The sequence below is a fragment of the Panthera onca genome, chromosome B3 (assembly GCF_046562875.1).
Source record: "Panthera onca isolate mPanOnc1 chromosome B3, mPanOnc1 haplotype 2, whole genome shotgun sequence".
Classification (NCBI taxonomy): Eukaryota; Metazoa; Chordata; class Mammalia; order Carnivora; family Felidae; genus Panthera; species Panthera onca.
In genome coordinates this window covers 83,847,400-83,860,147 of record NC_138344.1, presented here as the reverse complement: position 1 = coordinate 83,860,147, position 12,748 = coordinate 83,847,400, and the positions used below count along the sequence as shown (strand labels likewise).

The 12,748-nt window shown below is 39.4% G+C and overlaps 1 protein-coding gene across 1 annotated transcript in view; it reads left to right on the top strand.

The window, feature by feature from the left end:
• The first annotated feature begins 10,015 nt into the window (after positions 1–10,015).
• BAZ1A (bromodomain adjacent to zinc finger domain 1A) overlaps positions 10,016–12,748 on the top strand; it is a 134,407-nt gene continuing 131,674 nt past the window's right edge. Inside the window, exon 1 of the mRNA XM_060619488.3 lies at positions 10,016–10,034. The gene's annotated coding sequence lies outside the window, so the exon portion shown is untranslated. The remainder of the gene's footprint in view (positions 10,035–12,748) is intronic.

Genomic DNA, 12,748 nt, shown 5'->3' with positions numbered 1-12,748 from the left:
AACTTTCCTTAACTGACTTGGCCCATTTTGTGAAAGGATATAAAGAATTCTGACTAAAGTTTAAGAGCAGTTCAAATGCTTGAAACTGGAATTTAGGGGCGCCTGGGTGGCGCAGTCGGTTAAGTGTCCGACTTCAGCCAGGTCACGATCTCGCGGTCCGTGAGTTCGAGCCCCGCGTCAGGCTCTGGGCTGATGGCTCGGAGCCTGGAGCCTGTTTCCGATTCTGTGTCTCCCTCTCTCTCTGCCCCTCCCCCGTTCATGCTCTGTCTCTCTCTGTCCCAAAAAAAAAAAAAATTAAAAAAAAAAAAAAAAAAAAAAAAGAAACTGGAATTTAGTTATTCTCTTCATTCCATTGCTTAGGTCATGGAAAACTGTCCCTTGAGCTTCAGACTACTGTTGCTCTCCAGAGACAATAAACACCACACATCTGTAGAAAAATGGATGTACTAAATAAAGTGAGTAAAAATCTTTATATATATTATTTTGCTCTGTTCCTTTTCTATAGGTGATCTAAAAGGAAATATTTTCATATATAAACATTTACAGAACTCCCCCTGTCCCAAGTACGGGGGGCAGGGTGCGGGGGGAAGGATACAAAGACAAATAGCACAAGGTTTCTGTGCTTAGGGAGTTCGTGTGGGTTTTTTTGTTTGTTTCAAGTTTTTATTTAAATTCCAGTTAGTTAACATACAGTGTAACATTAGTTTCAGGAGTAGAATTTAGTGATTCATCGCTTACCTATAACACCCAGTGCTCATCATAACATGTGCCCTCCTTAATCCCCATCACTCATTTAGCACTTCCCCCCACCCACATCCCCTCCAGCAACCCTTAGTTGTTCTCTATAGTTAAGAGTCTGTTTTATGGTCTGTCCTTCTCTTTTTTCCTCCCATGTTCATCTGTTTTGCTTTTAAATTCCACATATGAGTGAAATCATATGGTATTTGTCTTTCTCTGACTGACTTATTTTGCTTAGCATAATCGTTTCTGGCTCCATCCACATCATTGCAAATGGCAAGATTTCATTCTTTTTGATGGCTTCATAATATGCCATTGCATATATGTACCACATCTTCTTTGTCCACTGTTCAGTCGATGGACATTTGGGCTCTTTCCATAATTTGGCTATTGTTGATAGTGCTGCTGTAAACATCTGGGCGCATGTATTACTTTGAGTCAGTATTTTTGTATCCTTTAGGTAAATACCTAGTAGTGCAATTGCTGGGCCCTACGGTAGTTCTATTTTTAACTTTTGGAAGAACCTCCATACTATTTTCCAGAGTTAGGGAGTTTATGTTCTAATGAACACATCTACCTACCCTTATAAGGGAATAAATAGTCTTGGCATTTTTTAATTGAAATATAGTTGACATGCAATATTATATTAGTTTCAGGTGTACAACATAATGATTCAACAAGTCTATACATTACTCAGTGCTCACCACAATTATTCACCATCCCTGTCACCATACAGTGTTACAACAATATAGTTGACTATATTCCCTATGCCATACTTTTCATCCCCGTGACTTATTTATTTTATAACTGGAATTTTGTACCTCTGATCCCCTTCACCTATTTCTCCATCCCCTCATTACCCCTCCGCTCTGGTAACCACCAGTTTGTTCTCTGTACTTATGAGTTTGTTGCTGTTTCTGTTTTTTAGATTCCACATACAAGTGAAATCATATGATATTTGTCTTTTCCTGTCTGACTTATTTCACCTCCAAGATCTATCCATGTTGTTGTGAATGGCAAGATATCATTATTTTTCTATGAATGAGCAATATTCCATTGTATATATTTATCACATCTTCTTTATCCATTCATCTATGATGGATACTTAGGTTACTTCCATATCAAGGCTATTATACAGTCGGTTGAGCGCCGACTTGGGCTCAGGTCATGATCTCGCGGTCCATGAGTTCGAGCCCCGCATCGGGCCCCTGTGCTGACAGCTCAGAGCCCGGAGCCTGTTTCAATTCTGTGTCTCCCTCTCTATGACCCTCCCCCATTCATGCTCTGTCTCTCTCTGTCTCAAAAATAAGTAAACGTTAAAAAAAAAAAATTCAAGGCTATTATAAATAACAATTTGGGGCGCCTGGGTGGCTCAGTCGGTTGAGCGCCTGACTTCGGCTCAGGTCATGATCTCGCGGTCCGTGAGTTCGAGCCCCGCGTCGGGCTCTGTGCTGACAGCTCAGAGCCTGGAGCCTGCTTCAGATTCTGTGTCGCCCTCTCTCTCTGCGCCTCCCTCGCTTATGCTCTCTCTCTCTCTCTGTCAAGAATAAATAAAACATTTTTTTAAAAAATAAAAATAAATAAACACATACATACATAATTTATGCAATAAACATAGGAGTGCATATATCTTTTCTAAATAATGGTACTATTTTCTTTAGGTAAATACCTAGAAGTGGAATTACTAGGCTTTATGGTATTTCTATTTTACATTTTGTGAGGAAACTCCTTACTATTTTCCATAGTGACTGCACCAATTAACATACCCACCAACAGTGCATGAGAGCTCCCTTTTCTCTACATCTTCACCAACACTTGTTATTTCTTGTCTTTTTGATACTAGCCATTCTGACTGGTGTGAGGTGATATCTCATTGTGGTTTTGATTTGGATTTCCCTGTAATGAGTGATATTGAGCAAATTTTCATGTGTCTGTTTGCCATCTGTATGTCTTCTTCGGAGAAATGTCCATTCAGGTCCTCTGCCCATTTTTAATCAGATTATTTGGGGTTTTTTTGGTGTTGGGTTATATGAGTTCTTTGTATATTTTGGATATTAACCCCTTAGATGATATATACTTTGCAAATATCTTCTCCCTTTCCATAGATTGTATCATTTTGTTGATGGTTTCCTTCATTCTGCAAAAATCTCTTACCTTGATGTGGTCCCACCTGTTTATTTTTACTTTTTTGTTTTTGTTTCCTTTGCTTGAGGAAACATCCAGAAAAATATTGCTAGGGCTGATGTCCAAGAGATTACCACCTATGTTTTCTTTTAGGGGTTTTATGGTTTCAGGTCTTACATTTAGGTCTTTAATACATTTTGAGTTTATTTTTGTGTATGGTATAAGAAAGTGGTCTAGTTTTATTCTTTTGCATGTAGTTGTTCAATTTCCCCAGCACCATTTATTGAAGAGACAATCTTTTCCCCCATTTTATATTCTTGCCTCCTTTGTCATAGATTAATTGATTGTATAAGCATGGATTTCTTGCTCTATTCTGTTCGGTCCGTGAGTTCGAGCCCCGCGTCGGGCTCTGTGCTGACAGCTCAGAGCCTGGAGCCTGCTTCAGATTCTGTGTCTCCCTCTCTCTGACCCTCCCCCGTTCATGCTCTGTCTCCCTCTGTCTCAAAAATAAAATAAATAAACGTTAAAAAAAATTTTTGTTTAAAAGTTACTAATTTGTTCATTGACACTAAAAAGTTATTTGATAAACCATTGTAAATGCCAGAATTTCAGTTAAAAATCGACTCTACAAGTATAGTTCAGGTAAACAGGTCCTTCAGCAGTATCTGAAGCAGTATCTAAAAGGACAAGAATTTTAGTAAACTACAACCTTGGGCTTTGTTAATTAAAATTCAGTGTGTAGAACCAGAGAGACATTGGCCCCGTCTATTCTTGTTTGGTCGGACAACATCATATTTTCAAAACAGCATTGAGGGGTGTGCCTGGGTGGCTCAGTCAGTTACGCATCTGACTCTTGATTTGAGCTCAGGTCATGAACTTGCAGTTTGTGCAATAAAGCTTCGTGTTGGGCTCTGTGCTGACAGTGTGGAGTTTGGGATTCTCTCTCTCCCTCTCTCTCTGTCCCACCCCCACTTACACTCTTTCTCAACATAAATAAATAAAAATTGTAAAAAAGCATTGCTAAGCCAAAAGTATCAAAGGAGGCCAACCAGGATAATAGGAATTTGAACCTATGTCTTATGAAACCGCTGAAGATATGGTTTTGTCAAGGGGAGAGGGATCAATATATTTTCAGACATCTGAAGGAGAGTTATGTGGCAGATATTAAACTTGGTATTTGTGACTTTAGAGAACAAAGCCAGGATCAATATATAGAAACTACATGTAAACAAAGCTTAGCTCAAAATGAGAATTTTCTAGCCATTAGAGTTGTAGGCTACTTTGGGAGGGTGTGGTAGAGAGAATAATGGTATCCACACCTTCAACCCTGAAACCCCTGAATATGTTGCTGTACATGCCAAAAGGCCATCTCCTTTGTAGATGTGATTAATTTAAGAATCTTAATGTAAGGAGATTACCTGATAAGCCTATTGTAATAACAGTGGTTTTTAAAAGATAGAAGAGAAAAAAAAGAGAGAGAGAGAGAGAGAAAGGAATAAATAAATAAATAAATAAATAAAAGATAGAAGAGAGAGGGGCGCCTGGGTGGCTCAGTTGGTTAAGCGTCCAACTCGATTTCGGCTCAGGTCATGATCTCATGGTTCACAGGATCAAGCCCTGGGTTGGGCTCTGTGCAGACAGTGCAGAGTCTGCTTGGGATTCTCTCTCCCTCTCTCTCTGCCCCTCCCCCATTTGCTCTCTCTCTCTCTCATGCATGCACTCTTTCTCAAAATAAACATTAAAAAAAGAGAAATTCTATAAAAATAAAAAAATTTTAAATGGAAGAGGGAAGAGAATCAGAGAAGGAGTAGTGATGATGGAAGCAGAGGGCCAGGGTGAAAAGGAGATATGAAAATGTTATGTTGCTGGCATTGAGGATGAAGGAAGGGGCCATAAGTCAAGGAATACAGGGAATTTCTGGAACCCAGAAAGACAAGGAAACAGATGCTACTTAGAGTCTCTGGAAGGAATTCAGTCCTGTCAACGCCTTGATTTGGGCCTAGTGAAACTCATTTTGGACATTTGACCTCCAGGATTGTAAGATTATATTTTTGTGTTATTAAACCACTAAATTTGTGGTAATTTGTTTCAGTGGAAACTGAAAGGGGAAACTATTTAGGGGGTTAATAAATTTCCATTATCACAAGTATAGTAGTAAAGTAGGATGATTTTATTCTGGGGAGTTGAGATTTTTGTAAAGGATTGGACTAGAATGATCTACATAGTCTTTTCCACCTGGACTGAGCCCTCTTTTTTCATTTTTTGATTATTTTTCCTTGGAGGTCTTAACCTCATAACTTCAGCTATAACCTCTCTATTAACAATAGACAAATTCATAGCCCTAATTTCTCTTGAGTTCTAATTACACATATCTCATTAGTTGACATATTCATTTGGACATCCTGGAATCCCTTTACATCGAATATGCCTCCAGGGAGGAACAATGCTAGGATTGAGAGTTTAGAATACAGAGAGGTAAATATGGTCTTTCCTCGAAGGAGGGAAAATAAGACCAACTTCTCTTCTATAAGTGAACAAATCCAAAATTGAGAAAAATCAGCCATGAAGAATTCTGATGACAAAATGTCAAGAGCTTTTGTGCAGCAAACTAGAGGTTTTTTAACCTAAAGGAGATAAAGACGTTTTGCCTTAAGTTGTACTTCTTTAAGTTTTTTCTTAAATGTTATGCTCTTAACAAGAAAAATTAGACTAAATAATATCTGGACCTGATCTGCATGTCGTCAACCATCTCTCTCAAGACTAGGCTGAGCCCAGTGAAATGGCAAAATGATAAACATGAGTTCAAATGGCAAAGAGCCATAGACTATAATGGTTTAGAGTGCAGGCTCTGGAGTCAGACCGTATGGATTGGGTCACAGCTCTAATAGTTAAGCTATACTCAATATTGGACGAGTAACTTTGAACAAGCTAGTTAACTTCACCTTGGTTTCTTCTATAAAATGCAGATAGGTTACCTACTCCATAGAGGTGTTATACAAATTAAAAAATACAAGCAAAGCGCTTAGAATACTGATGGAACATAGCAAATGGTCAATAAATATCTTTTTTTTTTTTTTAAAGAAGATAACCATGGACACTCTTGAGCATCAACCCAAAGGGAGATTCTAGTTTCCAAGTGGGATTTTTTTGCGTACAAGATTTAATCCAGGGATACACTGACTTTTCCCATGGCAGCCTGACTCTGTCTAGTCCCTAATTTATGCCCTGGTAAAACATCTTTTTTGGTTTCCTAATTCCTCGATCATTTTGGTCCTGACTTGATGTCAACATTCTCCCTGACATCCCAATGACTAATTTGAAACACACCGCAACTCCTTTCTAGTTCCTACCCTACCTGCTCCACATGGGCAACTAGACCCACCTGTTCTTCAGGGCTTTCAGGAATGCACCATTCCGGCAGCCCTCTACTGCCTTCACCTTTCACCCCTGCTAATAAGTGCAACATTCCAGCTCTGACTTCAGTTCCAAAAGAACCTTTGGTGGTTTGGGCAAGGTATTATTAAAAAAGAGCTGAAATTGACTGAGGGAGGGGTTTTGTGTATGAGTGCTTATGCTTCTCTAAATCTTATTGAATATGATGTCCAGAATATCTCATTAGTAATTGAAGAGGTCATACTTGAAGACTATTATTCTTTTTTTTTAAATGAACAGTAGGCAAAAGTTTATTGGAGTATAAGATCAGAAAGTAAGAATAGTATGAAAGCTCTCTTTACAGAGAGGAGGCATTTGAAAGTGAATGCCCCTATTCTTTTTTTTATTAAGTTATTTTATTATTATTATTTTTTTAATTTTTTTTAACGTTTATTTATTTTTGAGACAGAGAGAGACAGAGCATGAATGGGGGAGGGTCAGAGATAGAGGGAGACACAGAATCTGAAACAGGCTCCAGGCTCTGAGCTGTCAGCACAGAGCCTGACGCGGGGCTCAAACTCATGAACCGCTAAATTATGACCTGAGCCAAAGTCAGATGCTTAACCGACTGAGCCACCCAGACACCCCCTTTTCATTAAATTTTTAATTTTAATTACAGTGCAGCTAACATACAGTGTTATATTAATTTCAGGTGTACAATACAGTAATTCAACAATTCTGTACATTACTCAGTGCTCATCATGATAAGTGTACTCTTGGCCGCTTTATTTCCCCCAACCCCCACCACCGCCCCTCTGGTAATCATCAGTTTGTTCTTTATAGTTAAGACTCTGCTTCTTGGTTTGTCTCTCTCCCTTTCTTTTCTTTCCTTTGCTCGTTTGTTTGTTTCTTAAATTCCACATATGAGTGAAACCATATGGTATTTATCTCTCTCTCACTGACTTATTTTGCTTAGCATTATATTCTCTAGTTCCATGCATGTTGTTGCAAATGGCAAGATTTCATTCTTTTCTATGGCTGAATAATATTCCATTGTATATATGTACCACATCTCTATCCATTCATCTGTTGATGGACACTTGGACTGCTTCCATAATTTGGCTATTGTAAATAATGCTGCAATAAACATAGGGGTGCATATATCCCTTTGGATTAGTGTTTTTGTATTTTGGGAGTGAATACCCAGTAGTGCAGTTACTGGATCATAGGGTAGTTCTATTTTTACCTTTTTGAGGAACCTCCATACTGGCTGCACCAATTTGCATTCCCACCAACAGTGCAAGAGGATTTCTTTTTCGCCACATCCTTGCCAACGCTTGTTGTTTCTTACGTTTTTTATTTTAGCCATTCTGACAGGTGTAAGGTGATATCTCATTATGGTTTTGATTTGCATTTCCTTGATGATGAGTGATGCTGAGCATCTTTTCATTTGTCTTTTGGCCATCTGTATGTCTTCTTTGGAAAAATATCTTTTCATGTTAAGACTATTATTCTTTTGTTGTTGTTGTGTTGCAAATGGCAAGATTTCATTCATTTTTTTTTAATTTACATTCAACTTAGTTAGCATATAGTGCAACAATGATTTCAGGAGTAGATTCCTTAGTGCCCCTTACCCATTTAGCCCATCCCCCCTCCCACACCCCCTCCAGCGACCCTCAGTTTGTTCTCCATATTTACGAGTCTCTTCTGTTTTGTCCCCCTCCCTGTTTTTATATTATTTTTGTTTCCCTTCCCTTATGTTCATCTGTTTTGTCTCTTAAAGTCCTCATATGAGTGAAGTCATATGATTTTTGTCTTCCTCTGACTAATTTCACTTAGCATAATACCCTCCAGTTCCATCCACATAGTTGCAAATGACAAGACTATTATTCTTAATAAATAGATATGGTAGAAAAACTTACAGGGGCGCCTGGGTGGCTCAGTTGGTTAAGTGGCCGACTTCGGCTCAGGTCATGATCTCACGGTCCGTGAGTTCGAGCCCCGCGTCAGGCTCTGTGCTGACGGCTCAGAGCCTGGAGCCTGTTTCAGATTCTGTGTCTCCCTCTCTCTGACCCTCCCCCGTTCATGCTCTGTCTCTCTCTGTCTCAAAAATAAATAAACGTTAAAAAAAATTTTTTTTTTAAAGGAAAACTTACAGACTATATTCTCTTATCCAAATCAAAGAATAGACTAAACAATAAGTCCATGAAACCATAAACCAGGGACCACCATCCTCTTGGTGGCATCTGAATTATAAATATAATTTAGGCTCACAGAAAATAATACATTTTCATAAGGTTGGCCTTACCAAAATTACATCCATAACATGACCACAAATAGCCATTTTAAAGTGGTGTCCAGTGACCAATATAATGATGTAGAGAAAAGGAAAGATGTCAGTGTTGACTATAAAGTTAAAAAATAGAAATAAATTGGGGCGCCTGGGTGGCTCAGTCAGTTGGGCATAGGACTTCAGCTCACTTCATGATCTTGCAGTCCATGAGTTCGAGCCCCATGTCAGGCTCTGCACTCACAGCTCAGAGCCTGGAGCCTGCTTTGGATCCTGTCTCCCTCTCTGCCCCTCCCCTGCTCACACTCTGTCTCTCTCTCAAAAATAAAATTTAAAAAACATTAAAAAAAATTTTTTTTAAATAGAAATAAATGGCCATAGAAGGGATGACCTTTTGTACAAGTAGTTTGCAAAACACAAGTTTATTGAAGGATTAACATTTGTATAGCACTAGACAATATACGTTTCATACAGTCTACCTCATTCATTTCTTGTAACAGTATTATAACATCAATGCTATTATTATCCCTATTTTAAAGATGAAGAAATTAAGGGTGGGAAAATTTAGGTAACTTGCCCCAGGTTAGGTTCACACATTCAAAAAGAGGCAGAACCAGGGATTCAATTTCACTTGCCCCAGTTCCAAGTCCTGGACTTTCCCCATTGTATCCACTACCTCACTAATACGGATTCCATTTAAATGTATATAAGAACTTATTTTAAATAGCCTCTTAGAATCTCCATCCTTAGGAAATCTTCAACAAGAGAATACGTTTTAAACAATTTTAGCTAGTCTCTAAGCAAGCTTTTAGGCATAATCATCTTGGGGTTATTTTCCACTTTTTAATTTCCAGTTACTATCAGCCCCTTCTCGCTTAAGTTTATGACTTCTTATATCTACCCCACATGTAACGTATTTACCGAGGTAGCCTGAGCGTCTGCTTTGGAAAGTTACCATTTAATCATAAGCAGTATGGTGTAGGTGACCAGGTAGGTCATTGTCTCATTACGTCACAACCTTCTGACCTGGGCTCCATTCATAACCTCGCTAGAGACTGGGTCTGTAAATGTTTCCGGTCCCTTCTGCTTCTCCCTCACCTCCACCCCTGCGTGGACCCACTCTCTGTGCTCGACCGGCAACTTGCCCCTTCTGAAGCTCTGCCGGCGGGGAAAGGCCCGCTTAGACCTCTGTCTTATCAAAAGTGTTTTGTTTTGCTTTTGGTGAGAGCCCTTCAGAATGTTTTCCTCAGAAATCGGGTCCTGGAATACACAGGATGATCTGAAGAGATCTGAAGGTCTCTTCAGGCTGGCGGCCATCCCTCAGCTCAGGGGCACAACCGGAAGGGCGCGCCCTGCAGGGGCTGGGTTGCTCTGGGCAGAGCGCTGGCCTCAGAGTTGCGTGGATTGTGCCTGCGCGGGGGATCCCGGCTCGGCTGGCTCGGCTCAGGAGGAGCAGGCGGTCACCAGAGAAGAATGTGAGGTTGCGAATATGTGGATCCAGGCCACAGGGGTGAGCAGGGCTCAGTGGGAGGGTGGACGCCTACCCTGGGTTTGTAGTCAGGGTCCTGGGGTTAACACTGGGCAGAAAACAAAAATGACCTGCTCTGAGCTACCAAGAAATTCCTTTATTCCACAAGAGCTTCAGAAGACTCTCTAGACTCAGTTTCTCATTATAAAAGTCCTTCATGGTATAACCCAGGGCAGGGGTCTTGACACCAGTTGTCCCCAAACCCATTGCTGAAGCACAGCACTCATCTTTAGAGCTGGCTCCTTTTGGTAACATCCTTTTTTTTGTTTTTTTTTTTTGTTTGTTTTTTTTGTTTTTTTTTTTTCAACGTTTTTTATTTATTTTTGGGACAGAGAGAGAGACATTTATTTATTTTTGGGACAGAGAGAGAGACAGAGCATGAACGGGGGAGGGGCAGAGAGAGAGGGAGACACAGAATCGGAAACAGGCTCCAGGCTCCGAGCCATCAGCCCAGAGCCTGACGCGGGGCTCGAACTCACGGACCGCGAGATCGTGACCTGGCTGAAGTCGGACGCTTAACCGACTGCGCCACCCAGGCGCCCCTTTTTGTTTTTTAAATTCAGCCCCCAGTCCAGTTCTCTTTCCCACACTGAGGTCTTTCTTTATACACCCCTAAAACGCTGTGGTGTAGAGTATACTCAGCCTATGAAATACAATCAACGTTAAAAGTGTCTTATTGAATTAAATCTACTTTTTAAGTTGTCCACAGTGTAGTTATCCTTTTAACAATAAAATAATATATAATAATTTTTAAAAATGTAATGTTTATTTATTTTTGAGAGAGAGAGAGCAGGGAAGAGGAGAGAGAGAGGGAAACACAGAATCTGAAGCAGGCTCCGGGCTCCAGGCTGTCGGCACAAAGCCCGACATGGGGCTCGAACTCACAGACAGGGAAATCATGACCTGAGCCGAAGTCAGACACTTAACTTGCTGAGCCACCCAGGCACCCCTATATAATAATTTTTTAAGACAAATATAGGATGTAACTATTACAATCTTAAGTTTATAAATGAGAAAAATAAACATACCCAAAAGGCATAGGAATATCCGATACATGCAAAAAAATGAAGTTGGGTTTTTAATTTACAGCATATACAAAAATTAACTCAAAATGGATCAAAGCCCTAAATATAAGAGCAAAAGTATAAAACTCTTAGAAGAAAACATACAGAGAATCCTTTATGACTTTGGGTTTGGAGATGTTGTCTCCAGTATGACACCCAAAGCACAAAACAACAAAGGAAAAAGATACATTGTACTTTATAAAAACTAAAACCTTACGCACATCAAAGGACACTATCAAGAGAGTGAAAAGACAGAAAATATTTGCAAATCATGTATGTGATAAGGGATTAATATCCAAAATATATAGAGAACTCCTACAACTCAGTAATGAAAAAACCCAACCCAATTAAAAAAGTGGGGAAAGGATTTGAATAGACATTTCTCCAAAGCAGATATGCAATGTCCAATAGCACATGAAAAAATGTTCAACATCACTAGTCATTAGACAAATGCAAACCCAAACCACTGTGAGATCCTACTTCATGGTGCACCTGGATGGCTCAGTCGGTTGGGTGTCTGACTCTTGATTTCAGCTCAGGTCATGATCTCATGGTTTGTGGGATTGAGCCTGCTTGGCATTCTCTCTCTCTCCTCTCTAACTGCCCCCCCCCCCCCCGCTCATGCTCTCTCTCCTCTCTCAAAATAAATAAATAAACTTAAAACAGAGAGAGAGATACTACATCACACTCATTAGGATGGCTATGATTAAAAAATAAAACATAAAACAGGTAATAATAAGTGTTGGTAATGATATGGAGAATTGGAATCCTCCTGCATGGATGATACTAATATAAAATGGTGTGTACTAGAAAACAATATGGTGGGAAAGAAAGAAAGAAAGAAAGAAAGAAAGAAAGAAAGAAAGAAAGAAAAAAGGAATTGTCATATGATACAGCAATTCCCCCTCTGGATATATACCTAAAAAAATTGAAAGCAGGAACTCAAACAGATACTTGTACACCAATTTTCATAGCAGAGTTAGTCACAACAGCCAAAAATGGAAACAACCCAAATGTCCATCAAAAGATGAATAAACTAAATGTTGTATATCCATGCCATGTAGTATTATTTAGTCTCAAAAAAGAAATGAAATTCTGATACGAGGTACAACATAAATGAACCTTGAAAGCATCCTGCTAAGTACAATAAGCCAGACACAAAAGGACAAATATTATATGATCCCACTTACATGAGGTACCTAGAATAAGCAAATACATAGAGACAGAAAGTAGATAGTTTACCAGGAGCTGGGGGGAGGAAGGAATGAGGAGTTACGTTTAATGGGTACAGAGTTTTTGTTTGGGATGATGAAGAATTTCTGGAAATGGATAGTGGTGATAATTGCACAACATTACTTAATACCACTGAACTGCATACTTAAAAATGGTTAAAATGGTAAATTTTGTATTACATATATTTTATCACAGTAAAAAAAAAATTTAAGTTTATTTATTTTGAGAGAGAGAGAGAGAGAGAGAGAGAGAGAATGAGAACAAGTAGGGGAGGGGCAGTGAGGGGGAGTGAGAGAATCCTAGGCAGGCTCGTACTACTTGTATAGAGCCCAATGCAGGGCTCAATCTCACAAACCATGAGATCATGACCTGAGCCAAAGTCGACACTTAACCAACTGA